This window comes from Vulpes vulpes, chromosome 16, assembly GCF_048418805.1.
Source record: "Vulpes vulpes isolate BD-2025 chromosome 16, VulVul3, whole genome shotgun sequence".
NCBI lineage: Eukaryota > Metazoa > Chordata > Mammalia > Carnivora > Canidae > Vulpes > Vulpes vulpes.
In genome coordinates, this window is record NC_132795.1 from 6,217,349 (window position 1) to 6,245,277 (window position 27,929).

General features: G+C 54.4%; 1 protein-coding gene across 9 annotated transcripts in view; it reads left to right on the plus strand.

The window, feature by feature from the left end:
* The window catches only part of TNS1 (tensin 1), a 229,696-nt gene that overhangs the window by 67,357 nt on the left and 134,410 nt on the right, over positions 1–27,929 (plus strand). For 3 of the 9 annotated variants that reach the window (XM_026002190.2, XM_072741840.1, XM_072741841.1), the window contains exon 1: positions 25,476–25,657. The exons of the other annotated variants lie outside the window; for them this stretch is intronic. The gene's annotated coding sequence lies outside the window, so the exon portion shown is untranslated. Of the gene's footprint in view, positions 1–25,475; positions 25,658–27,929 lie in introns of those variants that run through there. 9 annotated transcript variants of the gene reach the window in all.

Sequence of the window (27,929 nt, forward strand, 5' to 3'; positions counted from 1 at the left end):
GGTTTTCTGTTTCCTCTTGAGACAGTTTTGGAAGTTTGTATCTTTTAAAAAAAGATTTTATGTATGTATGTATGTATGTATTTATTTATTTATGAGAGAGAGAGAGAAGGGCAGAAGGAGAAGGAGAGAGAATCCCAAGCAGACTCCAAGCTGAGTGTGGAGCCCAACTCATGGCTCCATCTCATGACCCTGAAATCATGACCTGAGCTAAAACGAAGAGTCGGACGCTTAACCAACTGAGCTTCCCAGGCACCCAGGAAGTGTGTGTCTTTCTAGAAATTTGTCCATTTCTTCTTGGTTATCAAATTTATTGGCATATGATTGTTCATAGTCTTCCGTCATAATTCTTTTTATTTCCATGAGGTCGGCAGGAATGTCTCCTGTTCTATTTCTGAGTCTAGTACTTGACTCTTCTCTCTCTTGTTCTTGGTTAGTCTACCTAAACATTTGTCAAATCTGTTGGCCTTTTCAGAGAACCTATTTTTTCTCTTACTTTTATGGGATTTTTTCATTGCAATCACATTGTTTATGGCCACTGTTTATTGAGTGTCCTCTGCATGGTGGCTACTTGACACTCAACTCATTTAATCCTTGAAAAAACACACATAAAGCAGATGTAATTGGCCACACTGTCGAATGAGAACACTGAGGTGCGATACTTTGTGCCAGGTGTGAAGCTGGCAGGCAGTGGGCCTGGAGCTCCCAAGCCTGATGACTTTTCGATGCAGCAGGGGATCTCCCCTGTTCTGCTTTCAGCCTCTGTTGTCTTGCTGCTGAGGCTCATTTTCGATTTCTGTGGGAAGAACTATGGGTCACTGTTCCCTCATGTCACCTGTCAGGGGGCCTCAGTATCACCTGTGAGCCTGTTAAGCATGTTCCTGTCACCCTCAGCTTTTGATGCAGTGAACCTGGGCTTGGGTCCACAGATATGCATTATTGTCTACCATCCCCAAAGATTCTGATGACAGCGTCTGAGTAACTCGTGTTTCCTCTGGATACCCCTCCTCAAATTTCCTGGGTGCAGTTTCCCCAGGAAGCCACTGGTTCCTCTGGGCTCTGTGTTCTCCTGGCTTCTGCTTCCCCTGGGGTGCGGGTCAAGGATGAGGCAGGTCCTGGGGGGGAAGCCATTTCCTTGCTGCTTTATAAAAATTAGCAAGAGGTTGTAACACCTTGCCCATCCCCATTCCATCTTCCTCAAGTTCTCTCTGAGGTAGTAGGTATAGGACCTTCAGGAGTTAATAAGTCAGCTTGGAGTCTGTGTCGTAAGCAGTCAGGAGTGTGTGCGTGCTCCCGGGAGCGTACACACACACACACACACACACACACACACACACACACCAGCAGGGAGGGGGCGAGGCAGGGTGTTGGGGGGAGAAAGTGACACTGAGCTGAGACTGGCGTCTCATTTTCCTGGAATGTGGTTCCCAAAAGGTCTCATAGTTTTTAGCGTTTCTGACTCTGGGGCTGTGTAAACATCGCATAGGGGACTGCTGCCTCTGAGAGAAGGGGGGAGTTCGGGGGAGGGTGGGAGCCTGGAGAGGAGGCAGAGAGGGGGAGAGGAGAGGGAAATCCCAGGGTCCTGTTGAAACAGGAGCTTCCCACTGAGGGTGTGAGGGATCTGGGTGAGGGCTGGGGTCCAGGGTGCGGGGCAGAGGGCGGGAGGCCCAGCCCAGACGGGGAGGCTTGTCGGTGGTGTGGGAAGGAAGTGGGAAGGAATGGGGTGACTCCTGGACTCCTGGCCCACACCAGCCTCCTCCCACTGCTTCCAGCATTTAGCCTGGGGGTCTGTAGTCTCTGCTGGAGCCAGCTGAGCAGGGAGCCCAGCCCACTCCTGGGGCATGGTGAGCCCCTGCTTCCTGGCGTCCTGAGCTGCCTTCCTGGAACCCAGCATTCTCTCCTGCCAACACGGTCTTAACCTTCTGAGCCTCCCTAGTTTCCAGAGCCTGCGTGTCCTGGGAGGGGGCCTGGTGGAGCTGGGGCTCCTCTGGCCTTGGGCTCACGTGGATCTTGACTCTGTCATTTATGTGAGCTGTGTTACATCAGACAAGGCACTCAACCTCCAAAAGCTGGTTTCCTCATCAGAATAAAAATGGTGACACTGATATCAGCGAACCTTGCAACGCTGGTGTGAGGATTAGAGGAAATGTAGGTAAAATCCTGGCATGTGATAGGCTCTTTCTCAATAAATGATAACTTCTATTTATTCTGTTATTCTGAGACCCAAGGATAACAAACAGCTAAGCGTCGCAGAACTCCACCAGCCAGCAGGTCTGGCCAGCTCCACCAGAAGGACAATGGCCCATACTCCCTTACCCTCCCCACATTGGTTCCTCTGCCTGAGGTCACCTGCGGACCCCCTGTCCTGTGCCCTGCTTTGCCCTGCCTGGGCCCTATGAGGCCCCGCTCCCTTTCCCTGAGGGTTCTGGCCTCTGGCTGATGAGTCATTTGTGTCCCATAGCTGGCAAGCAGGGTGGCATGTTAGCGGGGGGCCATTAGGAAGAGAGGGGTATGCATGTCCTGAGGCACAAGAAAGCACAGAGTGAGTCACAGATTAACTCCCCGGCCTATTTCCACCTGCTGGGCCGGGGCACCCAAGCGAGGGTGTCCAGAGGTGTCTGGGTTCAAACTGGGTTCTGTTTAAGGAAGCAGGGGAGGAAGGTCACTCATGGGTCATACATGATTGGAGGAACAGCAGAAAAGCTCCAGTGCCCTCCTCTGCACTAGGAAAATCACACTGGCTTGAATTCCACCATGAGTGCCCGGCTTACTCTATCCTTGTGTGGACAGGATCCATTTAATCTAATTGTCACAACAACACGGAAAGGTAGGCGTTAATATGATCCCTTAGGGCACAGAGGAGGAGACAGGCTGAGATGGTTGAGCTGCATGCTCACGCAGCCAGGAAGGTGCTGGAACTGGGACCCAGGAGCTGAGCCCAGACTTAGGGAGAGCCTTGAGGAGAGAGTAGAGTGGATGGCATAGTGAGAGACCTGACCCACTCACTTCTGACTTTTCTTCCTCAAAAGCCTCATTGTGACTTGGGCTTTTGATCTGTCCCTGCCTCGCCAGAGAATTGTGACAGTTAAATGAGTGAATGCATAGAAAGTGCTTAGAGCAAGTAGTGAATCCTAGCATTTTGTGTCATCGTCATTGCCTTGTGACTGGGGTCCCAGACAAGAGGCTGCATTTGGGTTGGGTGGAGAGAATTCTGTATTAACAGGCCAGTTTTAACCTCCAGGGGAGACAATAGAATGGTCCCCACTGGGCTGGGCTGTCCTGTGAGATGATGGCAAGCTCTTAGCAGCCATCCTGTGCTGTGGGGAGGGAAGTTGGACTGGGGGCAGTCAAAGTCTCCTTTGTTGTAAGGTTTGGGAGCTTGGGAGTCAGAGCTGGATTTGTTTGCTGCTTCCCCTGCTTATGGCTGAGTGACCTGGGGTCGTTTACTGAGGTGTGCTGAATCTCAGTTTCCTCATCTATAAAGGTCCTAAAGACCTTCCTGGAGGTACAGTTGTAGTGAGGATGAAATTAGTAGGTATGGAGAGTGCATTCAGCTCCTGGTGCGCAGTGGCTGGCGATGTGTGACACTGGTGGCGGCGGTGGCATCGTGGCTGTTAGCCAAGTCGGGCTCTCTCCAGGTGGTGATCCCAGAGTTGGAAGGCCCGTGTATTCTATTTGTCACCTTATCCGGAGCCAGATCTGTTTGCTGTGCACTCCGAGCGAGCGGCCTGCATCCTTCCTCCTCTCGTCTGAGCATCCCTCCTCTGATTCCCTGAGGCATCCGGGGATCTTCGCACATTGAATCCCTCTTCCCTCCCCAACACATAAATTCTTTAACTGCCCTCTGGCTCTCATTCTGACCCTTAATCTGTGTCTTCCTTAGAATCCATGTAAATGCTTTTTTTTTTTCCCTTCCCTGTTTTGAAATGATTTTAGGCTTACGGAAAGTTTGTGCCAAAATAGCACAAAGAGTTCCCATATACCCTTCACTCAACTTCCCCCCATGTTGACAGCTTTACAGATCTATTGCGCAATGATCGGAACCAGGAAATGAACAGTGATCTGATGCTATTGCTAATCCACAGATCTTAGTAGAATCTGCCGGGTTTTTCCAGTACCGCCCCTTTATGGATCCCAGATCCACTTCAGGATCCCACGTTGCATTTAGCCTCCACCGAGCTGGAACAGATCTGCAGTCCTTCTTCGACGCTCGTGACTTTAGCACTTCTGGAGAGTACGCATCAGATATTTTGTAGAATGTCTCCTAGTTTGAGTTTATTTGATTTTGCGTTTCCATCATTCCTTCTACATGGATAAATGGAATCCGACTGTTCTTAATATTCTACTGTCCCTATTCACTCTACGGTCTCTTATCCCCGCCCCCCCCCCCCCTTTTTTTACATCCAATTTATGTCAGTATGGAACCTGGATATTCACTTTTTTAAAACAATGCTATCATCATCATTATTATTATTTGATCGAATTGACCCTGCCATGGCCATTGGGAGTTTAAGTTGGTAGGACTCATGCATTTTTGACATCTCTTACTTCCTTGCTGTATTGTCAAGTATGTGTCTCTGCCTCTTTCATGAATAAATAAATAAAGTCTTAAAAAAAAAGTAGTAGTAAGAGAAATAGAAGTGGAGCCGAAGACGTGCTCCAATGGCTGTAATCTCATGGTCAAACCTGAACACAAGAGGGGTTGCTTCCTGGAGATGAGCAAACAAAGTGGTTTCTCTCTCTCTCTCTCTCTCTCTTCCTTTCAAGATTTTATTTATTTATTCATGAGAGACACAGAGAGAGAGGCAGAGACACAGGCAGAGACACAGCAGAGCTCCCCCACAGGGAGCCTGCTGCAGGACTTGATCCCAGGACCCCGGGATCACGACCTGAGCCAAAGGCAAACGCTCAGCTGCTGAGCCATCCAGGTCCCCCCAAAGTGGTTTCTTGAGACAGCTCCTATTCCTGGTGAAGATGCCGTGGGGATTGTTGAAAAGGCCACAAAGGACTTAGAGTATTGCATACACTTGGTTGACAAAGCAGAGGCAGGTTTGGAGGATGGACTCCAATTATAAAAGAAGCCGCACTGTTGGGGAAAGCTCTCCAACAGCATCACATGCTACGGAGAATTGGTTCATGAAAGGAAGAGTCGGTTGCTGTGGCAAACTACTGTCTGATTTTAAGAAATTGCCCGGTCCACTCCAGCCTTCAGCAACCACCTCCCTGAGCAGTCAGTGGCCATCAACACGGAGGTGAGACCCTCCACGGGCAAAAAGATGAGGACTTGCTGAAAGCTCAGGTGGTGATTAGCACTTTTTATCAATCACACATTTTATTTTATTTTTTATTTTCTTATTTTTTATTTTTCAATCACACATTTTAGATTATAGTCTAGCATCAACGTAACTTTTATCTTTTATATGCACTGGGAAACCAAAAAAGTCATTCGACTAGCCTTATTGTGGCAATTCTTGTTTTTAATGGTTGCTCTAGAATTGAACCTGTGACATCTCTGAGGTATGCCTGTATGTGTATTAAGAGATTTTATTTTGGGGCTCCTGGGTGGCTCAGTCGGTTGAACCTCCGACTCTCGATTTCGACTCAGGTCATCATCTCATGGTCATGAGCGCAAGCCCTGCATCAGGCAGGCTCCACGCTCTCTGCAGGGAGTCTGTGATTCTCCCTCTCCCTCTGCCTCTCCTCCTGCTTATGATCTCTCTCTCTCTCAAATAAATAAATAAATCTTGAGTTTGAGTAGACATGATTCAAAAAGGTAGGTAGGAACCAAATTGTGGAAGGCATGTAGAAAGGTCTACTTTCTACTGTAGACCAAGGACTCTTAACTTAATCTCTATTTCAACATCATACTCTTAATAGATAAAAATTACACGTGTGTCACTCACCTGAGCTTACTCAAGATTAAGTATGGCTCTCTCTCTTTTTTGTTATTCGAGAAAACTCATCTATTTCTTTTTTATACTTTAATGGTTTTCAGCATCAAATATACAGATGCCCTGAGTTATTCTATAGTTAAGAATTGTTACATCAAGTAATGGGTAACAATTGGAAAAATGAATCAGATTAATCTTCAGGGAGATTATTGTAACAAAATCTATAAAATACTTGTTAATAACAATGTCTAGGGTGGTATCATGCATGCAAGTTCTCAAAACAGGATGGATAAAGAAGGACAATTAAGCTAGAGGCTAAAATGTGTGGCCAAAGTTCTTAACTCAATAATTCAATAAGTGCGAAAGGATTATTCTGTATTTCAATACAGCTGGAGAATAAATTAAAAAAAGATTTTATTAAAGATTTTATTTTAAGGAATTGGCTTACACAACTGTGGGGACTGGCAAATCTGAGATCTCTAGGGGAGGCTGGCCGTCTAGCAAATCAGATAGAAGCTGGTGTTGCAGTCTTTTTTTGAAAAAAAGATTTTATTCATTTATTCATGAGAGATAGAGAGAGAGAGGCGGAGGAGGAAACAGGGTCCTTGCAGGGAGCCCGATGGGGGACTCGATCCCCGGACTTGACTTGGGATCATGCCCTGAGCCGGAGGCAGATGCTCAGCCAGAGGCAGATGCTCAGCCCAGGCATCCCTGGTGTTGCAGTCTTGAGGCAGAATTTCTTCTTCTGCAGGAAGCCTTAGTTATTGGTCTTTGCATCTTCAACTGAATGGACCCGGCCTGTGCACATTATTGAGAGTGATCTCCTTTACTTAAGGTTGAGTGATTATAGATATTAACTGTCCTCACCCAACACCTAGATCGTGTTTGATTAAATCACCGGGTACTGTAGCCTAGACAAGTTGACACAGAAAGCTGTCACACCCACCCATTCAATAGGAAGCATGCAAGCCACTTAGCTTCTCACTTGTCAAGGTAGGTAGATGGAGGGGGAATGCAGAGGTCCCATCTGGCTGGTTTGGGATGCAAGTATGCGCTTCTGGCCTGCGCCTCTTTAGTTTGCAGATTTGGTCTTTGACTCCTACCCTCCTTGAGATGATCTCGGCAGATTTTGCTCCTTTCATCTGTAACATGCAGGAATCATTATTATCCTCAGGTGCCTGGGGGGATCAGAAGAGGGACTTTAAAAAAAAAAAAAGAAGAGGGACTTTAGAGGATCCCTGGGTGGCTTGGTGATTTAGCGCCTGCCTTTGGCCTGGGGCGCTGTCCTGGGGTCCCAGGATCAAGTCCCATGTTGGGTTCCCTGCATGGAGCCTGCTTCTCCCTCTGCCTGTGTCTCTGCCTCTTTCTCTCTATCATGAATAAATAAAATCTTAAAAAAAAAAAGAAGAAGAAGAAGAAGAAGAGGGAGTTTAAATGCCTGCCTCAGAAGCCTGAGTGGGAACATCCCCTCCACAGGGCTTGGCTTCAGCTGCCTTCCAGGACGTGCCTCCAGTTTTCAGGGGACACACGGGGTACCTTCCCTTCTGGGAGAGAGGCTAAGGTGGTGTTAGCAGCAGGACTTCCTCTGCCCGATCTGATCCTATGGGAGACAGTAATCAGAGAGACCAAAGTGGGTTAACCACAGAGCCCAGGCAGGAATTGAGGCTATGAGGCACGTGTGTGTGTGTGTGCGCGTGCATGTGTGTGTGTGTGTGTGTGTGTGTGTGTGTAATATCCTGGGGTGTGGGTGGAGAGTGATCGGAGATTCAGGGAGACCTCCGGGGATTTGAACCAGCAAGGAGATGATAGCTGCCAAGCAAGGCTCTCTAACAGGGCTGAGCTCACTGGAGTTTTGCAGAGAGGGGAGTGGAGGAGGCCTGGCTTTCCCAGAATTGGGGAAGATCCGGAAACTAGGGGGAAACTGGCCAGAGGAAAGCTCTAGGCCTATCCCCCAAGCCCTCCCCTGCTTTGAGGGCCTCAGCATTCCTCCTCCCTCCCTGTGGGTCACTTGTCCTCCTTCTTTCCATACGGGGAAACCGAGGCCCAGGGCGGTTCTAGCTTCTGTAGAGGAGCAGGTATGGCCACAACCCTCAGGGTAACCAGATGATTTTCTTGGTCTCGGGGGAGGACAGCCTAGGAGGAAACAGGTTGAAATGGCAGCTGGAGTGAGTTGGGTTCATTCGGAGGGGCTGCCTTCTGGCGGTGGGGAGCCAGAAGAGAGCATCAGGGAACCCAAGGAGCCGCTGGGGCCCCTTGATTGGAATGTCAAGAACAGAAGTGGTTGTATTTGGCCGGGGGTGGGGAGGTGCGAGCTGTCCTGGACTCCTGACTGGTGGCTGTGTGTCTGCAGGGGCAGGATGATGAGTCTCAGCCTGCCTTGCACGGACCTGGGGCAAACCAGCGCAGGCCACCTGTGCCTCCTTAGGGCCACATCCTGTCTCTCAGCACCCCTGTGAGTGGCCTCTGGGGCAGTGAGGAGATCCAGGAATGGGGCTGGTGTCAGTGAGCATCCTTGGGCAGTGAGCTTGAGCAGCCCCAGCCTCAGTTTCCTTGTCTGTCAGCTGAGGATGACACGATCCAGCTTGCTGGGTGGTGGTGATGGGCTTTGGAAGTGGGGCCCACGGTGGGGCGGATGTCCTGTTCCTGGCTGACAGGGCAGCTGCTGGGCAGGGGGCACTTTTGGGTGCCGCTGGCACTCCTCCTGCCCCCACTCACTGAGGGAGTTCGTGGAGGGGCCGGTGGGGTCTCCCAGGACACCAGCAAAGGCGCAGGTCCCTCTGGCTCTCTCGGGGAGTCCTCCCCTCCTCCCAGCAGCTGCTTCTCCTCCTCCCCCTCTCCGCTCCCCCCTCCCCTCACACGTGAGGATGATAAACACCCTGCCAGCTCCAAATAGGGCCTGACCTCAGCGGCGAGGCATCTCCCCTCGCCCCCCACCCTCCCAGCCGCCAGCCGCATTCCTGGAGAGGATGAGGTTGGGCTGCTCTCCCCTCTCAGCCTCCTTTGTCCCGAGGGCTGCTGCCCACCCTGCGGCCTCCTCTGGCCCAGGCCTCAGTGCCCGAGGGCCCCACTGTGGATCTCGTTAATGATAATAATCGCTGTGGTTATCACCTATTAGGCAATTGGGCACCAGTTTCCATGCTGAGCACATTACATGGATCATGTCAATGAATCCTCAAAACAGCCCCATGAGGAAGTCATTATTATTATTATTATTATTATTATTATTATTATTATTATCTGGATGGGCAGGGGAAAGTGGGAAGGCCTGGGAAACAGGGGTGGGGAAGGGGTAGGTCATGCTGCCTGCCCAGCCTTTCCCAGCTGGGGAGTGGAGTTGGGATAACTGGGGGCCCCCCCCTTGTCCCCCACCCCCCCCAGCCAGCATTAGGCTCCGGTCCGCCTGTCCAACACAGGCCGGGGCCCCAAGAGCAGGAGCAGGAATGGGAGCAGGACTCGCTTAGGAGCCTGGGCCTCCCGGGGAGGCTGGATGGAGGGGGGGGTCTCCTGGGTGCTCAGAGCTTTGGCGCAGCTTTGTGTCCTTCAGCGTTCCTTCCCCTGTTTCCCAGCCTTGGCAGGTTAGAAACTCCGGTGGGCAGGGGGCCCTTCCAGGGCATTACCCCCGTCCTCGGGTCTGTTCCAGGTTCTGGTGCCCAATGACAGGATTCTTTTATTAGTATTTCCCCCCCATGAAGCTCACATCTGGAGAAATTACATGCATTTCCCCATATTTTTGTTAATCAGACACATTCTGGCTACCAACTAGAAACTTCCAGGAGGCGCCCAATAACCTACGTTTGCCATGCTGAGTTGGTATAATTCCAGCCCAAAGTTCAGAAGTGTGTGTTTTGAAATGTTGACCGAGGCTCAGCCTTCCATTCCTACCCTCCGGTTGCACCGGCTGCGTGACCTTCAGCCTGCCGCTGTCCTTCGCTACCTGCCGCTTCTGGGTAACAACCAGGCGGGCACCCAAGCCGATCGTGCAGCCCAGGCCCTGCCGGCCCGCCTCTCCCTCCCACGGATCGCGTCCCTCTTGTCTTCCTTTCCAGTTCTTTCAGCACTTTAGCCCTTTGCCGGGCCAGTTACCCGGCTGCCTTCTTGTTTCAACTTGCAAGTCTGGGTGTCTGGGAGATGTGGGTTCACATCCTGACCCTGTCACCCACTGGCCTTGGGGGCCATGCGAAAGTCACGTCTTCTCTTGGAGTCTCAGTTTCCCCATCTGTAAAATGGGTATGGTGTGGTCTCCCTCCGAGAGCTGTGGCGGGGGTTGGGGTGGGAGACTGTGCAAGCACGGGGCGGGGGGAGCTGGTCTTGGTAAAGGGCAGTGACCGTCACCCACTGTGGTCTCTGCATCCCAGCTCTTCGCCGGCAGAGCCCGGTGCGGCGTAGGTGGCAGATGTCTCAGGCACACCTGCCCGTCCAGGATGCCAGTGAGGGAGGGGAGTGCCTATACCTGGGTGCCGTGTGTGGCTTCCCTGGCGGTGGGAAGTCTGGGTGGGTTTGGTGGCTTCCCAGCTGCCCCCCGCGCCCGGCGTATTCCCCTTTGCCTGCCACTTTAGTTTGAGTTCTCACTGGCTTGCACTATTACTACATTAAGAAAAAAAAAAGTTGCCTTTATAACCTTTTACTCATTTAAGTGATAGAATGTGTAGACTTACTCGGGGGCGCCTGGGTGGCTTCGTTGGTTAAGCATCTGGCTCTGGGTTTCGGGGTTTCGGCTTAGGTCATGATCTCTGCTTCAGGTTCTCTCTCTCTCTCTCAAATAAATAAAATCTTAAAAAAAAAAGAATGGAAAGCCTTACTCTACAATTATATATTTTTAATTTCTTTTAATACACAAAAATATTGGAATAAAATTGTTGAGCCATGTTTCCAACTAACATCATCCTAATTCCACACTTTAGGGAACACGGGTCAGATGAATCCCCCCACCCCACCTCACCCCACCCCACCCCACCGTGCGCCTGCGTGTTCATCAGTTTTCTGTTGTGGGAGATTTAAAACATACAGAAGTAGCAAGAATAGCATAATGAACTCCTTTGTACCCACGCTCGACAACCATCAACTTTTGTTGTTTTTGTTTCATCTGCCCCCCTCACTCGCTTTTTTTTTTTTTTTTTGCTAGAGTGTTTTTAAAGCAAATCCCAGACATTATATCATTCCGCTGTAAATACTTCGCTATGTATCATTAACAGATAAGGACTTTTAATTTTAACATTACCATAATACCATTATTACAGTCAACATAATTAATAACAATTTCTTAGGAGAAGCTAATACCTAGTGTGTGTTCAGTTTTCCCTGATTATCTCAAAAATGTCCCATTTCGATTGGTTTGTTTGCTTCAGGCAAATGAATGTGGAAACTCTGTTCTTGTCTCTTTCTGTAATAATCATGTATCTACACATATTCTTGCCTCTGTCCCTTCAGCAGTCATCTGCTGGTATGTGATCACTTCTCCTTCTTTTTTTTTTTTTCTGGTTTAATGTTTTATTTAAATTCAGTTTGCCAACATCTACTATAACATGTGACCACTTTTTCGATGGGTCCTCATTCCTTTTTTTTTTAAAGTGATTTAAAAATTTTTTTTTAAAATTTTTATTTATTTATGATAGTCACAGAGAGAGAGAGAGAAGCAGAGACACAGGCAGAGGGAGAAGCAGGCTCCATGCACCGGGAGCCCGACGTGGGATTCGATCCCAGGTCTCCAGGATCGGGCCCTGGGCCAAAGGCAGGCACCAAATCGCTGCGCCACCCAGGGATCCCGGGTCCTCATTCCTTAGTCGCTTTCTCCCTTCCCGCTTTCTCTCTAGGCGTCCAGCTGGGGTCTCTGTCCAGCTGGATGTGAAATCCAGAGCCCAGTGTCCCGTGTCAGCTTCTCCTCTCTGGCCTTGGCCGCTGGGTCCACTGGCTTGTTCCCAGGGAAGAGGGGGCTCTGGAAGGAGGAGTGGTGGAGACAGAGCACACCCCAGGGTGAAGTTGGGGGGCAGGGGGAGTTCACACGCCTGTGTCCCTTGATGCCTCATCTCATACATACTGTGTCCCTGAGATGTCCGTGTAAGGCTGCCTGGCTTGCTCAGAGTGGGGAGGGCTGGGGTGGCCAGTAGGCAACGCCGGACGGGCCGTCTGCAGGCTGTGGGGCCACATGGCTCTGGGAAGCACAGCTGCCCTACCGAGCCTCAGGGGGCGGCCTGAGTCTTCATGGGACCACAGCCTCCCGCTTTCAGCCTTACTCCCCACCGTGACCTGTGCCCTCTGCCTTCATCGCCAGCCAAGGTCCTGCCCTCCTGGAGCCTGGCGGGCTGGTGTCAAGCTTGGGATGCTGCTCTGATCATCCTCCACCATCCCATCTCCTCATCTCCTCGGGGCGCTGGGAAAGTCACACCCCAGAGTCCCCGGGGCCTGCTTCCTTCCGCTCTCCCTTTGCCTCTGAGGCCTCTGGCCTCAGCTCTGCCAGTTGGCAGGGCTGCCTCTTGGGGAATTGAAGAGATAGGGATACTTGGGTCTTCTTCTTGGCTTTTTTTTTTTTTTTTTTCTCAGCAAAAAGGAAAGCTGGCGCCTTTGGGAAGCCACAGCCCTTCCCTGGACCCCACTGTTCTTATATGAGAAATGTCCAGAGCAGCTCTTGACCTCATTGACTGAGTTGCCAAGAGGGACACTTGAGATTTAGGTGTGTGTGTGTGTGTGTGTGTGTGTGTGTCTGTGCGCGCGCACGCACAGACTCTAGGACTGCTGCCCTGGGACATGACTGGGCTACAAGATGAGAAAAAGACCAAAGTGTGGGCTGCCCGGGATCACCAAGGTGTGATAGAACTTTCTAGCTCCAGCTGGCCTCTGTTGCAACCACATCTCTTATTCTTCCCCTGTTGCCTCTTTCCTTAGGGACCTCAGGTTCCTTAGCTTTGTTCTTTCTCTTTCCCGTCCATTCTTTCTGTGTCCCTTCTGGGTCCCTACAGACTTCATATGTTCATGTCATCCTCCGGACCCTGCCTTGTTCCCCAAGGGCCAGCCCTTTCTCCTGGCCCTCCAGCCCTAAAATCCAAAGGCCTCTCTCTCTCCCTCTTGACTCCAGGGATGGGGGAGCCCCGTTCTCTGTCTTCACAGCTCTGTTCCCTCCCAGGCCCTCGGGGACTTGGGGGTTTAGGAGCTCATATTCTCCTGTCTTTTCTTCCAAGGACACTCCTCACCCCTCAAGGCAGCTGTGATGCCCTAGAACATCTCCTATCATCTGACAGTTTTATGGGGGGTGTTGCCCGTGTATGTGTGTGTGTGTGTGTGTGTGTGTGTTACTGAGACTCCTCCTCCTGAGCCTGTAATGAACACAAATCTTTTCCCTGAGAAAGGCGATTCCTGAGATGTCCCTCATCCACCTGGTGGCACTGAAAATACATGATATAAGAGGCAGCCAGGAGGGGGGTTGTTTGAGGTCCTGGGAAAAACCTTTGACTTAGGAGCCAGAAGACCTGGGTCCTGATTCTGGGTCTCTTACTTCCTAGCAGTGGGGTCTCAGTGGACTTCAGTCCTCAGCTGCAGGGATACAGTGATGTCACTGAGTCGTGGCCAGCAGCCATGCCATGAGGCGCTGGAACAGCCCCTGGCAGTGGGGGCTCCGCCCGGGTGTCATGTCCTTAGCACCGGAGGCCCATGGGGTGTGTGTTTGCCGGAACACACAGATCCTGTAATTTAGTCCCCATCTCGGGATAGACCCCGACATCCCCTCCTCCCTGCGTGCACATCTCTGTGGGGAGACTGAGACCTGCAGTGGGCCTGGGTCCCCGGGGAGGGCCGGGTGGCAGGCCCCTGGCCAAGGTGTCTGTGCTGGCGGCGCCGGCTGCTGGGGCTCCTCCAGGACGGCGCTGTGGGTGGAATCCACAGGGGTGAGGCAGCGAGGCCAGAACGTGCCGAGGATGCTTGGGGCCGCTTATCTCGGGCCAGGAATGCGCCGCAGTATTATTAGCCGACGGCCTTCTTGCCTTTGGAATAACCACCCGGGTGGCACGGCCGACATCTGTCCGGTCCTGCTTGCCCAGACAGTCCGAGGGTGCCCACGCCAAGCCTCCCAGGGCTGCGGCTCGCGTGTGTGCTTATGTGTGTGTGTGTGCGCACGTTCAGGTACCTGCATGGGTGCCAGTGTGTGTGTCAGTGTGGATCTTCGGGGGCCATCAGGCCTGAGAGCGTGTGTGCACAGAGGGGTGCACGTATATCCTGTACACATATTTTCATGCCTGTGTGTGCAGATGTGTGTGTGTGCATGAGTTTAAGTGCATGTGCTTGCGTGTCGTGAATGGGGCCCTGTGCATATGTGCACAAGTGTGTGTGTGCATGAGTGTGTGAGTGTGCATGCCTGTGTGGCTGTGGCTGTGGGTGCCACTGCCCTGGGGGAAATGGGAAGCCCAAGGGGGCCTAGGGAGCTGCAGGTAAAGGACAGAGAGGGGGCTGGTGACCCCACGTGGGTGAGGCAGAGGCTGGGAGGCAGCAGTCAGATGTGCAGGGCTCTTAGTGCTTTGGGGGCTGGGTCACTCACTCCCCTTGATTGGAATCTTCAAGGCAGCATGAACCCTGAGGTCAGCCGGCCGGCCTGGGTCCAAGTCCTGCTTCTGTCACTCACACCATCACTTGAGCAAGTGACTCCTCAACTACTCCAAGACTCAGTGTCCTCATCTGTTCCATGGTGACAATAATAGCACCTGCCCAGCAGAATTAATGAGAGAGAAAAAAAATATGGTGCCTGGAACATACGGAGAGTTTGATAAATGATAACGTATCCCCATCATCATCATGATTACGGGCTCCTCTGTCTGCCCTGCGTCTGGCCTTGGCAATCCCTCCGTGGTCGGGAGCCCCAGGCAGGATGGGGGACGCCCCCCCGACTAGCTCTCTTGGCATGGCAGTAAGATGCAGGCCCAGAGAGGGCACAGACTGGCCCGGGGTGATCAGGGAGCCGAGTAGAGCTGTGAGGACCCAGCCCTGGCCCCTGGCAGCTCTTCCCGCCCCCTGCACGGCCTCGCTCCCGTTCCTGGGGTGCCAGGCTGGAGACGAGAGGAGAGTCTGGCAGGCTTTCTCACCTGGGCCTGCTGCTGCAGTTAGCCCAGAACCAATCTTTTCACCCCTGGATCTGTTCTTACAGGATCGATGTTTATACTCTCTGTCCTAAGGACTGTCCCGTGAGTGTTCTGCTTTCCAGCTCCCTTGATTCTGCTGCAAATTCTGACTTTCAGATGGAGACGATCTGGCGCCAAGGAGGGCAGGCCCCAGAATCCTCACCCCCTCACCCGGTCCAGCCCAGGAGAGCTGGCCATCTGGCTCCGGACTTAGGTTCTCGTACCTGGTTGGGCTGCCCCAGCTCCACCTTCTGCCCCTGGCTGCAGCCAGACAGGGCGGATCTCCTAGGAAGCGCTGGGCCCCCACCTGCCCTTCCTCTGCTCCTGCCAGCACATCCCACATCCTCTCCTCTGGCCCCGCTAGGCCTCTCCGGACCTCCCAGGTGCCAGGACAGCTGCCCGCCCCTGGGAAGTGGGCCCAGGGTGTCGCCAGGACTGTGGAGGTGGGAGCGGGCACTTTGGCGCCTGGGCACGGTGGGCGGGGCAGGCAGAGGCAGGTGGGACCTGCCAGGACCCCTCAGCCTGGGCAGGCGGTGGTTGCCCTGGACACCAGCCAGAAGAGACTTGTTCCTCATAACCATCACCAGGTACCTGGAAGGAAAAGAAAAAAACCAACAACAAAAACAACCATCAAACTTTTTTTTTTCTTGTTTTGTTTTTTGGAACCTGCTGTTAATGGCCGATTGGCTGTACATTATTAAACAGGCAGCTGGAGATCTGCCAGGGTAGGGTGCTGGAGCCAAGACTCACAGCTCGAACACAATGTTCCTTGGAAAACAGTCACCCGTGGGGTCCCTGGGGAGGAGCACCCAGAGGGAGGGGCCCCAGCTGATGTCCCTTGCCCTGCTCACCCTTCCTGGTCCAGCCTCCATACTCGTCATTGGTGGGGAGCTGGACTGGGCTGCACCAGGAACCCTAGGATCCTTTATTGGGCCCTGTGGGTCCCTCACCACTCCAGCGGCTGGAGCCCCCCTTTCCTTCCTTGTGGTTAAATGCGCAAGGTCCGGCTTCCCTCCCCAGGTGGATAAGGCCAGTACCAGCTCTCCTGGGGGCCAGTGTGGTGCTGGGGCCTGAGCACTGGGTGGGGAGCTGGACCCATGGTTCTAGGGTTGGCTCCATCGAGTTCCTCCTCCCTGTGGTGACATTGGGACCCCCTACTTGTCCTTTCTGGGCTTCAGTTTCCATATAACTACAATGAGAAGGTTGGGTTAGTCAACTCTAGATTCTTGTGAGCCTCGGTTGGGTGGCCCTGGGGAGAGCCTGGGGGGCTTGTTTCCCAGAGTTTGGAACTCTTCTTGCTCCATCCCTGGTCACATCCAAGTGACACCAGAAGCCATGTCTCAAGCAAGCCTGATGAATGGGGCTGGCCTCTGGCCCCATTCGTACCCTTTACTGGCCACCTTGAAATCAACCAGGTCAAAGGTCCAACGTCTGAAGGTAACAGTGAGTGGAAAATAAGCTGAGGGTCTGGGGTTTGGGTGACTAGTGTCTTAGTGAAGCTAGTGCTGCACCAGGTGACATGGATAAAAGGACAGTATGGGGTCCAGGTCACCACCAGGGTGGGCCTGGCATGTGTGTGAGGGGTCATTGGTTTGGGAACTGAGCCCTAAGGAACCCTCCCTGAGTCCCTTGGAGACAACATGGCCTGCTGTGTAAGAGGACGGCTGGGGTTCGGGCCTGTTGCCGCTGCTTCTCTGCTGTTGTCTTACTAGCTTTGGGCAAGTGACTCTGCCTCTTGTGTCTGAGCTCCCTCCACTGTTCAGAGTGGGCTTAGAAGGACATCCCCAGGGCTGTGGTGAGGGGCGGGGAGGATGAGCTAATAAGGCCCGTGCAGGATTTCTAACAGGACCTGGCACATGTGAAGTGCGCATTAGCTGTTAGGATCTAAGCGATCCCTCCTCCGTCTGGCGTGCTGCTCTTTCCCCTTGCACCACTCAGCACTATTTGTGTTACGCGTTTGTGCTTTTGTTTGTTTGCTGTCTCCTCCTCTAGACCAAATATTCCAGAGCTGGCACCTCTGGGCCTGCCCCAGTGCAGGCACTCAAGAGCATTTGTTGAACGAATGGGTGACTGTGTGCGTGGATGAAGGCCCATGGGGCAGGCTCAGAAGCAGGGAAACAACCGATCACCTGGAAGGTGGAAAGATCCAGAAAACTATGGAAGAGCTGGGAATGTCCATCCTGTGAAGTGGGGAGATTGTGAGCAGCTGTGTGTGTGTGTGTGTGTGTGTGTGTGAGAGAGAGAGAGAGAGAGAGAGAGAGAGAGAGAGAGAGATTTCTGAATAAAGCTTTAAAGGGACTTGTTCTCTGCAGCAGAACTGGGAGCCACAGTAAACAGGCTGCCACTCAGTGGAACCTTCCAATCTCAGCTGGGTGTGGGAGTGAACTCCGAGGGCTTGGTGTGTGAAAGCAGAGGCCGTGAGCGAGCATCAGTGAGGCACAGGAGAGCCCTGCGTTGCACAGGATGTCGATGGGCCAGGCCCTGAGGTCCCTGCTGATGCACTGCTGCTGCTTCAGCCAGGAGAGTGGTGGCAATCATAGCCCATGTCTCTGAGCATCCACTTCCTTACCTTAGGATGGGGTTAATCATGGTCGATACCCAGATGGTTGTTAGGACGATTAAAGTTCATACCTCCGAAGCTCGAGGAATAGGGCCTGGCACATGGAAAGCACTTGATAAATGTGCTTATTAAATAGAGCGTAAGAGACACACGGGAGCAGAGGTGAATCGTGACCCTGGGGTGGGGATGGTGATGGCTCCTCTGAAGGAGGAGGATGTGGGGGCAGCAGGAATATAGGGAGGGCTGCCGTGTGTCAGACTGCGCTCCTCTCTCAGAGTGGTTCATAACTTGCCCGAGGTCACACAGGCTTCGGAGATGGTCCATGCGACACGAAAGCCTCGACTCTCCCCCGTCCGCCCCTGGACCTCAGTAGGACGGGACCGGGTGTCCCTGGCTCTCGTACTCCAGGAGGGAGGGCGGGGTGGAAGGTTCTTCTGTGTAGGGGCCAGAGCAGAGTCCTCAGGAGCAGAGTCCTCAGGAGGAAGTCTCCGGCCAGCCCCAGAAGCCGTCCATAAGTAAGAGGCAATGGGGAGGTGGGAGCAGGGCGAGGGCTGGCATTCTTAGCAGCCCGTTGGCACGGAGCACAGAGCAGGACGTGGTCAGAAGAGGGACACTGAGGCACACGGTTCGGTGTTAAGGAGAAGGGATGGTGAGAGGAGGGTCGGTTGGGGGGCGAAGGATCTCGATGTGCAGATGATGAGGCCTGAGGCCGCACGCAGGTGATGAGAGGCAGGGCCTGGGCCAGGGGGCAGCACCACGGTGTGGGCAGCGGTGCCCATCTGGGGCCGGTCCCCACCGAGTAGTGGCGGGCGGTGAGTCTCGGGGGGCGGGAGGCCATGCGGCCAGCTTGGGACAGCACGGCGAGCCCAGCGTCCCACCACCAGCCTGGCCCTCGCCTCCTCCGGCTCAGCAGCCGGCTTGGCAAGAGGTTAGCATTCGTGCCCGGGCCAGCACGCTCCCTACTGATCAGCGCCCACGGGCCTGGCCTTGTCAGGACGCTGTTTTGGCTTTCACAGCGGCTCAGCCCCTGACTGGTCCTGCCTTCTGGACATTCCGGGGTGAATGGGAGGTGGTCCCCGGCTTCAAGGAATTCACAGATGAAGGGGCAGAGAGACAAAGGAGGTGGATGTGGGCAGTACTGTTTGCCCTGGCTCACTTTCTCAAGGTAGTTTGTTTTTCAAATACTTGATGATGCATGCTGTGTCCTTTTTTAAAAAAAATCAGCTGAAGTAAAAATTGGGCCCAATTTCTTTAATCTTTCTTATACTTTTTTTTTTTAAGATTTCATTTATTTATGATAGACATAGAGAAAGAGAGAGAGGCAGAGACGCAGGCAGAGGGAGAGGCAGGCTCCATGCCGGGAGCCTGACACGGGACTCGATCCCGGGACTCCAGGATCATGCCCTCGGCCAAAGGCAGGTGCTAAACCTCTGAGCCACCCAGGGATCCCCCTTTCTTATACTTTTATTCAAAGGATACTTATCGAGTGTCTTCTGCTATCTTCTTGAGGATGTTCTCTGATTTATAGAATATAGGAGAGAACTAGACACTTTTATTTATTTATTATTAATTAATTAATTAATTAATTTATTCTTGAGAGACAGAGAGAGAGAGAGAGAGAGGCAGAGACACAGGCAGAGGGAGAAGCAGGCTCCATGCAGGGAGCCCGATGTGGGACTCGATCCCAGGTCTCCAGGATCAGGCCCTGGGCTGAAGGCGGTGGTAAACCGCTGAGCCTCTGGGGCTGCCCGAGAACTAGACACTTCTAGTGCTGTCTGAGAGGCATGGCATAGAGTGGAACTCTCATCTCCTTTGGTCTAGATTCTACACCTTTGTTAATGCAACCCAAAGAGCACGTGCCTTTTGGTGGCAGCCCTATATCCTACTGGGAGCTGAACTGAATTTCTGTTTTGACTAAATCTTAGATCTTTCCTTGCATGAACTATTTTTTTTTTAATTGCACCAACTATTATCAATTCAGGGTTTTTTATTTTTATGACTCTTGAACCCTAGGTTAGGACTTGCCCCCAAAAGAAATGTTCGCTTACTGATTCTGGCCTGTTTATCAAGTCAGTTTTGCATTATGGTTCAGATCAGCGTCTTAGCTCTTCCTTTTGCTTTTTCCACCTTCGTGCACTTGGTAAGCCTCTGTTCTAAAGCTTCATCTAAGTTACTGATAAGTATGTTGGACAAGCCAGGGCAGAGGACAGAGCCCTTTGGCAAGTCAGGAAGTTGACATTGATCTATTAATCAACACCCCTTGGCTGGCTGGCTAGGAATCCACTCGGCTTTCTATCTCGTCTCCAAGCATGTCATCAGGGCTCTTGCCAACACCTTTCTGAGATCCAGATAACCTAGGGTGTGGGGGTTCTCCTACTGTCCAGGCTAGGGACCTTGTAATAATGGGGTTAGGGTGGTGGGCGTGCCATGTGAGGCAGGGCTGCGGGTCCTCCGAAAGGATCCAGGCCGAAGCCAGTGATCGCTGCTGGTTTAGGCTTGAGAGGAATCTAGTCCCAGAGGCGATTACATCCCAGAGCTCTTCCAGCTTTAAAATCGAGTTTCTAAGCGGGAAACAGGGATTTGTGTGCAGTGAACTGGCACAGCAGTGACTTTCTGCCAAGGACCAGCGTCTCTCCAGATACGTGTTCAGGAATCTTCCAAGGGACCTTAGAGGTTGTCAAATATGAGGATGGAAGCTAAGAGGGATGATGTTCTCTGGTCACCAGGGCACCGGGGGCTGAGCGGGGCTGGAACCCAAAGCCCTGACTCCCAGTCTGAGGCCTTGGGGCTGGATTCAAGTGCCTTTCCTGGCTGGAAACTGAGGCAGGCTCGAGAGGGAGGAGCTGCCAGCGTGTGTGTCTCAAGCACAAGTTGTTGGCAGGCCATTTTTCTCATGCTTCTCCTGCCCATTTGATCCTCTGCCCTCAGACCACGGACGCAGTAGCAAACCTGAGAGTAGGAAACCAGACCGTCTCCCTCCCTGGGAGGGAGTGCGGGGAAGGGGCTGAGGCCCTGCCCAGTTCTGCATTCCCAGAGATGCTGGGAATGCATGCAAATGAGATGCAAATGAGGTGGCAGTGGTGAGGAGGGGGGGCCCCTCCTGCAGCCTCAGTCTGGCCTGAGAGTTGAGGATGACACTTAGAAAAGGAAGAGACCTGTGATCTGGGCTTTGGAACTCGGCATCCCAGAAGGAAGGGAGGGGGCTCTGTGGGGTGACAAGGTGGGGCGAGGCTTTTGGAGCCAGCTTTAGGGGACAGGGAGGCCAGCTGAGGTGGGGGGTCCTAGGGGGTAGCCCTGAGAGGAAGGATCCTGGGAGAAAGCTGGACTCCTCTCTCGCTGCCCTGGGGTGGGGGGCGAAGGAGGGGTGGTCAGAGGGGGGAGGGTGGAACCCAATGCACAGACATTGACCAAGTGCCAAGGGTGTCCCCCAGGGCCTGGCTCCCAGCCAGCTGTGCTCTGAGCCCAGTCGGACTCTGAGGCCCTCTGAGGCCCACGGCCTCTCCTCTCCGCTTGGGACTTGGGCATATGGCCCTGCCTTCTCTCCCGGGGGGAGGCAGGAAGAGAATGGGGGGTGGGCAAGGGTGCTAGAGAGGAAGCTCCAGCCCCTCCTGCCCCCATCCTGGGGAGATTGGGAAGCCAGTCCCTGCCTGCTGGATGGTGCTGGTCTACTCTTGGCCCCCCCCACAGGAGCTTGCCCTTCAGTGCATCTGGCCCTGCAAGAGTGGGGGTTACATGACATGACCCCTGGTGGGTGTGCAGGGGCCCACAATGCCCACCCTTGAGTTGCAAGACCTGGATTCAAATTCTGTGTGTTTTGTCAGCTGCCCTGTGGTTTTGGGTAAGTCGCTTAACTGCTCTGAGCCTGTTTCTGAGACTGATAGGAGTTATAGCCATTTTGCTATAGTGGAAAAATGGGAAAAATACCCGGGAAAGGTTTGGTGCAGGGTAGGCACTCAAATCTTGATGCAAATGGAATGAGGGAAAACCTGGGAGCAGCTCTGTGCTCCCCCCTGGGGCCCAGAGGCCTGGGGGAATCGGGATCCAACGTTCTGGACTTCATCCTGGCCCTTTCTCCCCAGTCTCTGTATGTCCCTTTGTCCTCCTTTCTGTCACATCCCTCCTGTTGCACTGGAAGTGCCTAACTCAGCACCTGGCCCCGACAGGCACAATTCATTTTCCCAGTTCTTCTCAATGCTGCTCTGTGGCGCAGTGGCCCTGTCCCGCCACCCCCAGCTTCGTGGCTCTCCTCCTTCTGGGTCTCTGTTTCTGATCCCCTCTTTGTCCTGCCCTCTCTCCTCCTGGCTCTCCTGCTCTCTGTCTCTCCGGCTTCTTTCCTCCCTCAACAAGCATCCATTGAATCCTTCCTGGATGCCAGGCACAGCCCTGCTCCTTTCGGGGGTTCTCTGTGTCTCCCTGCCTCCTTGCTGCCCGGCCTCTCTCCCTCCCACCCCTCCGGCCTCCTGCCCACCCTTCCCCCAGCTCCACAGGCTCCAACACTGGTATTATTCAGTTTTATGAGAAACCCCCAGGCCTACCCCTGAACGGACCAACCACAACTGGAACCAGATGTGCAGTCCTGCAGTTGGGGATGGGAGGGGGGAGGAGAGAAAGGGGCAAGGGCTGGCTTAGGAGGGGGAGGGGAGAGGGGAAACCCTGGGAATCCCTCGGCCTGCTTTGGACCAGGGAGGAGGCTTTGAGCAGAGCAGGGGAGGGAAAAGGGACTGAGCCGGCTTCTGCAGAAAGCAGCTCTCACTCTGCGTGTGAGTGTGCACAGGCATGTGTGTGAGATGCTGGGACTGACATGGGAAAGCCTGGGTGGGGGGGCGGCGGCGGTGGAGCATCAGCTATGGGACAGCTCTTGGAAATAAAAGGGAAGGCTTTTGTTTTTCTTTGGGATCCTCTAGCTCTTCGACTTCCTGTCTGTGTGGTTTCTAGAGACTTGCTGAATTCACGCTTCTGTGCCCAGGTGCTGGAGCAGGAGGGCTGGGAAAGAGGGGTGTTTTGGGGTGGACGATAGAGCGAGGCATCTCTAGGGGCTCCTGGCAAGCAGCTGAGGCTGGCATGTCTCAGAGCTCCTCCTGTCTGCTGCAGACCTGGGGTGGTTGGGGCGCGCCTGGGACGTCATGTACATGGTCCTCGTATCTTAGCAAGTCAGTTTTTGATACAGCTTCGAAGATAAAAGTCTGCCAAAGTTGTCTGGGGTACAGTCTGGTGCAGAATCAAGCGTTTAAAAGTGCTCTTTTATTCAGTTCCATCCATCTCTCTACCATCCGTTTTTTCATTCTGCATTCTTTGAGAATCTAGGTACCCACCTTGTGTTGGGCATTGAGCACCTGGGGTTGGGGAAGAGGATGAAAAATAAATCTTTGCTCAACTCACTGGGAGATCTAGAAGTGCACCCGACAAGTGAGTGTCCTGGCGTTAATGTATGAGCAAGAGCCTTGGGTGTTCAGAGGAAGGGACGGTACCTACCAAATGGTGCAGTTGCAGAAGGACCCAGGGAGGATGTGGCTTTTGAGTTGAAGCCTGATTGCTGATGGAAGAGGGAATTGTGCCTTGAAAAGGCTCAGAGGTGGGGCTGTGTCACAGAGGGTCCTTCTGCAGAGCTCAGACTGGATCTGGTGGGCAGTGGGGAGCCGGGGACAGTTTGGTGTCAATCAGGGTGATAGTGGGTGTGCGTTAGGAGATGGAGAGGATCACCCTGGAATCAGATGTGCAGTCCTGCACTTGGGGATGGGGAGAGGGGTTCCCACTTTTGTGGCAGACTCCCCATCCACCTCTAGAGGAGCCCGGATTGCTGACGTGGAATCTCTCCCTTCCCTCACCTGACCGGGGCTGATCTAAGCCCCCGAGCCACCCTTGGTCTGCAGGGGTGTGGGGGTGAGCAGGACAAGGCTATTGGGATTCACCTTTGCCCCAGAGTTGGGGCCAACGAGGGCTGGGCAGGGAACCAAGGCCACTGGGCAGGTCTCCCGACACAGTCCTCAGGCTCAGAGGCACCGCCAGTGGGGCTTTCTCTCCCATCTCTGTCTCTGGCAGCACCACACACACAGTCTGCGGCCACTGGCAAGGCTGGTAGGTTTTGATGTGCTGGAATCTGGGACTCTGGGAACCCAGGCTCTCCACTTAGCAAGGGGTGAAGTCATCTTGTTCTGGAGGCAGGGAGTGGGCGCAATGATGCTTCTGTCTCCACCTTGTCCACCCAGGGTGCTGGGAAGGTGCCCCTCTTGCCTGAATCCACAAGGGTTTCACTGTTGCCCAAGTGAGGGGGAGCAGCCCTCGGATGGCTTGACTGTCACTGGCCCCAGATGCCCCCCTAATTTTTCCTGATGCCGTTTGCCCCTCCTCTGCGCCTTCCTTGTCACTTTACTCTTTGGAAGATTGAAGCTTGGAGAAGGGTTTGGCTGAATTAATACAAATTAGTGAGTGTTAGAACTGGAAGACATCTTGAGGACCTGTGGATTCAAACTCATCGTACAGCAGGGGAAACTGAGGCTTTGCGATGCAGATCACTGGCCCAGGACCTCCTACAAAGGCCGCCCAGATGGGCAAGAGAAGAGCCTGTCGGTCTCTGGAGGGCTGAGTGGTGGGGAGCTTGGCTCTGGAGCCAGCCTGTCCAAGGCTGAGTTTCCCCTCCATAGCACCCTGCGTGGTCTTGGACAAGTCCCCTAACCTCTCCAAGATCACTTTCTTCAGCTAGAATAAGGGAGACTTGAAGATTAAGTGAGAGAGAATATTTTTTAGGTGCCTGGCATGCAACAGGTGTGCAGCAAAATGACTTTTCCCTCCCGCCCAAAATAATCCCGTCTGCTTCTTCACTCTTATCATTCACATGCTGCTGCAAACTTTTCAAATCGCATTTCCCCTGATATTTGTAATTAAAAAAAATTTTTTGTGTGTGCATATAGAACAGTTGAAAGGATTATCAGGTAAACTCCCTGGATTCTATAATGAATTCTCTGGCCTATTTGCTTTATGACATTTCTATTCTCTCTCCATCCGTCAGTCCCTGTGATTGATGTATTTCAAAGAGAACTGAAGCAGGCATCTCATTAGCTAGAGGTCACTTCACATCGCTTTCGAATATAGGGTCACAAATGTCTTCACCCAGCCCACCCAGCCGAGAGAAAAAAGCAGTGACTGTTATCCCAGATTTGACAGATAAAGGAAAAAAAAAAAACCCAAACAGGTTCGGAAGTGAGAGTCTAGGTCTCCTGTCACAAAATGAGTTGGGACTGGCGTAGTAGTAGGGGTGCTCTACAGAAACCGGGAGCTGGTGCTCTCGTGGTTATCACCATTACCCTCTGACCAAACACCCTTCTCCAGCCAGCAGCCCTCTGCCCATTTCTCTGCAGCCGGGTTTCTTCCCTGGGCTACGGGACCTCTTGGCTACCTGTCCCCACGCCCTCCGATGCCCCGCTGCGGGTCCTGCTGCGGGTCCCAGGCTGGCTGCGGGGCTGTGGCTGCGGGAGGGGAGGCCGCATTTCTGGGCCCGAGGGGGGCCCAGTGGAGCGCGGGGTGCAGGGTGCAGGGAGGGGAGCAGGGTGCAGGGAGGGGCGCAGGGTGCAGGGAGGAGAGCAGGGTGCAGCGGGGGGAGCAGGGTACAAGGAAGGGTGCAGGGTGCAGGGAGGGGCGCAGGATGCAGGGAGGGGAGTAGGGTGCAGGGAGGGGCGCATGGTGCAGGGAAGAGAGCAGGGTGCAGGGGGGGAGCAGGGTACAAGGAAGGGCGCAGGGTGCAGGGAGGGGCGCAGGATGCAGGGAGGGGAGCAGGGTGCAGGGAAGGGCGCAGGGTGCAGGGAGGGGCGCAGGGTGCAGGGAGGGAGCCAAGCGCTGCAGGGGTTAAAGGAGGCGGCAGCTCCGGGAGGAGGGGAAGGAGGCGGTGCCCCGCCCGCGGGGAGGGAGCCGGCGCGCAGCGCCCTGGCCAGTTGTTCCCAGCAGTGGCCCTGGGACCAGCTCCACCGCCCTGCCCGCTCCCGCCCGGACACAAGGCTCGCTCACGCCCTCCCCAGCCACCCGCCTCCTGCCAGCCGCACTGCTGCCCCGTCATTGCCCCCGCTGTGTCCCGGGAGCCCAGACACCTCCCTGGCACCCGGTGGCCCTCCGCTGGGAAGGTGAGTGTGGGGTGTGGGTGCCATGAGGGCTGTAACTTAGGGGAGGGGGGAGGCCAGCCCCCCTGGTCCAGGTCCGGCTTGGCTTGTCCTCCCTCCCTCCCCAGGCCAACCTGTCAGTCTCCTGTCTCCTGCCTTTGGTGTCTGCTTCCGGCAGGGATATTGGGGTGCAGTGGTCCCCGCTCTGAGGGACCAGTCAGAAGGAGTTTCCTTTGCTGGGGAAGTTGCTGGTGTCAGTGGCTGCTTGAGACTGAGGCCAGCAGGGCGAGAGTGGGAGGTCGGGAGCCGGAGTCTCAGGAGGTACTACTGGTCTCTTCCCCTGCCCCTGCCTGCTGCCCATCCCAGGGCTGGCCGGAGAGGGAGACGGCCGGGACCGGGGGATGCCACCCGCTGGAGCTGCTACCGGGCCCTGTTCTCCTCCTTGGGGCTCTCCTTGCTCCCCGCTCTCATCTCCCAGAGGGAGGGGCCGGCAGGCCTGGAAGGGTTGCCCTGCCGCCCTCCCCTCAGCCCGGGCACCTGGGCACCTGGGCACCGCCGAGCATGAGTGCCCCTGCCGGTCCCCCCCCCCCCCCCGCCCGCCCCCCAGCAGCTCTTACTCCCTCCTCACCCCTCTGGGCAGAAATGGCTAATCCAGGTGGTTAATGAACAGACACAGGCAGCTGCCTTCCACCCCCCTCTCCTTCCTCTCTTCCTGCTCCCCATCTCCTCCTCTGACCCTCGGGTGCCCTACCTGCCACCCCTTCCCCAGTGGGAGAGTCTAGGCAGCGCTAACCTCAGTGTCTGGCCTCCCACCCCCCAATTCAGGACCAGGGCCAGGACGGCCTGCCCAGATGTTTTTAGGCTGGCCACTGTCCTAGAAGAGGAAACTGGGAGGGGGGACGGAGGGGTGACCAGGAGAGGCCTGCTGCGCTCCCAAGCCGGGCTCCCTGCAGGGGTGGGATGGGGCTAGTGGACCGGCTGGGTGCTGGGTAGGGGAGGGCAGGACACGCAGTTGTGGGATGAGGGTCAGAGGACGAACTGGAAACCGGGGTTCCAGAGGCTTCTGGGACAGGGGTTTCTCTTCTGGAAGCCGCAGAGTCAAAGCAGCGGGGTCAGGAGGGCGTGGGGAGCGCTCTCTTTCCTCGAGTCTCTGCAGGGCCCCTTCCTGAAGCTGCCTGGGTGGGGTGGGGACCATTGTGGCTCAGACTTGGCGTTAAGTTGCTTCTGGCCCTGCCAGCTGGCGGCTCCTCGTGTCTCCCCCACCCTCACTCTCCCCCAGGTCCTCGGAGCTTGCTACAGCGAGCGCCCCCCTGCCCGACCCCTCCGGCCCGGGCTGTGGGGACCAGGCTCCGCGTGGGGAGCGGGTGGGAGAGCTGCCCCGGTGCTGGGATCCCAGGTTGGGGACGGTCTCCGCTGGTCTGCAGGACCCCAGGGTGGTGATGTGGGTGGGACCTTCGGCTTCCAGACCCCTGCCTCTCCTTCCCTCCGGCTCACCCAGTACTGCTCCCCACTTCACTTCCCTCAGAGCCCCAGCTTCGAGTCTCCCACGGGGGCTGCAGCATCCAGAATCCTGAACTGGAGCTGGTGGCTGGGCAGAGGGGGGCTGGGCGGGGTGCAGGTGAGTTCAGAGCTGACCTTGCCGTGACCATCTTCCCATCTCTGGGGGACTAGAGCTAGGGGGTTTGGGCATTCTCAGTGCCCTGGGTGTAGTGAGGTAGGAACAGGAAGCAAAGAGGGAGAAAGGATTTTTGTTTGGTGAAGGAAGCTTGGCTCAGGTTTAGCGAAGGGTTTCTTAAGAGGCCTGGCTGCTCAGGGAGAGAATGGGCTGCCTTGTAAGGTAGTGAGCTTCCCGTTCTGGGGGGAGTTCAGGCAGAGGCTGGAAACAGCTTGGAAGGATTCCTGAGCGGGGATGCGGTTAGGAGAGATGACCCTGCCGGTCTCTTGGGATGCTGAGGTCCTGGGATACTTGGGAGTCAGAAATTCTCTGACACCCGGAATGGGGGAGCTGAAGGCGCGGCCTCCGCCCTGCCAGCCCCTGCCAGCGTTGGGGAGGCCAGAGCCTGACGTCCTCCCCTCGCACCCACTGCTCCCTCTCCTACCAGGTCTGCCCCAGCTGCTTCCTGAAAAGATTCGGAGTTTCTTCCGATTCTTCCTGCCTCACTCTGAGCCGTGCCCTGCTGGTTAACCCCACGAGGGCCAGCACAGACCCGTGGGCTGCGTGACGTGGTGCAGGATGGGGGCGCCCGGAGGCCTTGCCCCCTGCCCCCTGCACTTAGAGCCCTTGCTCCCAGCTAAG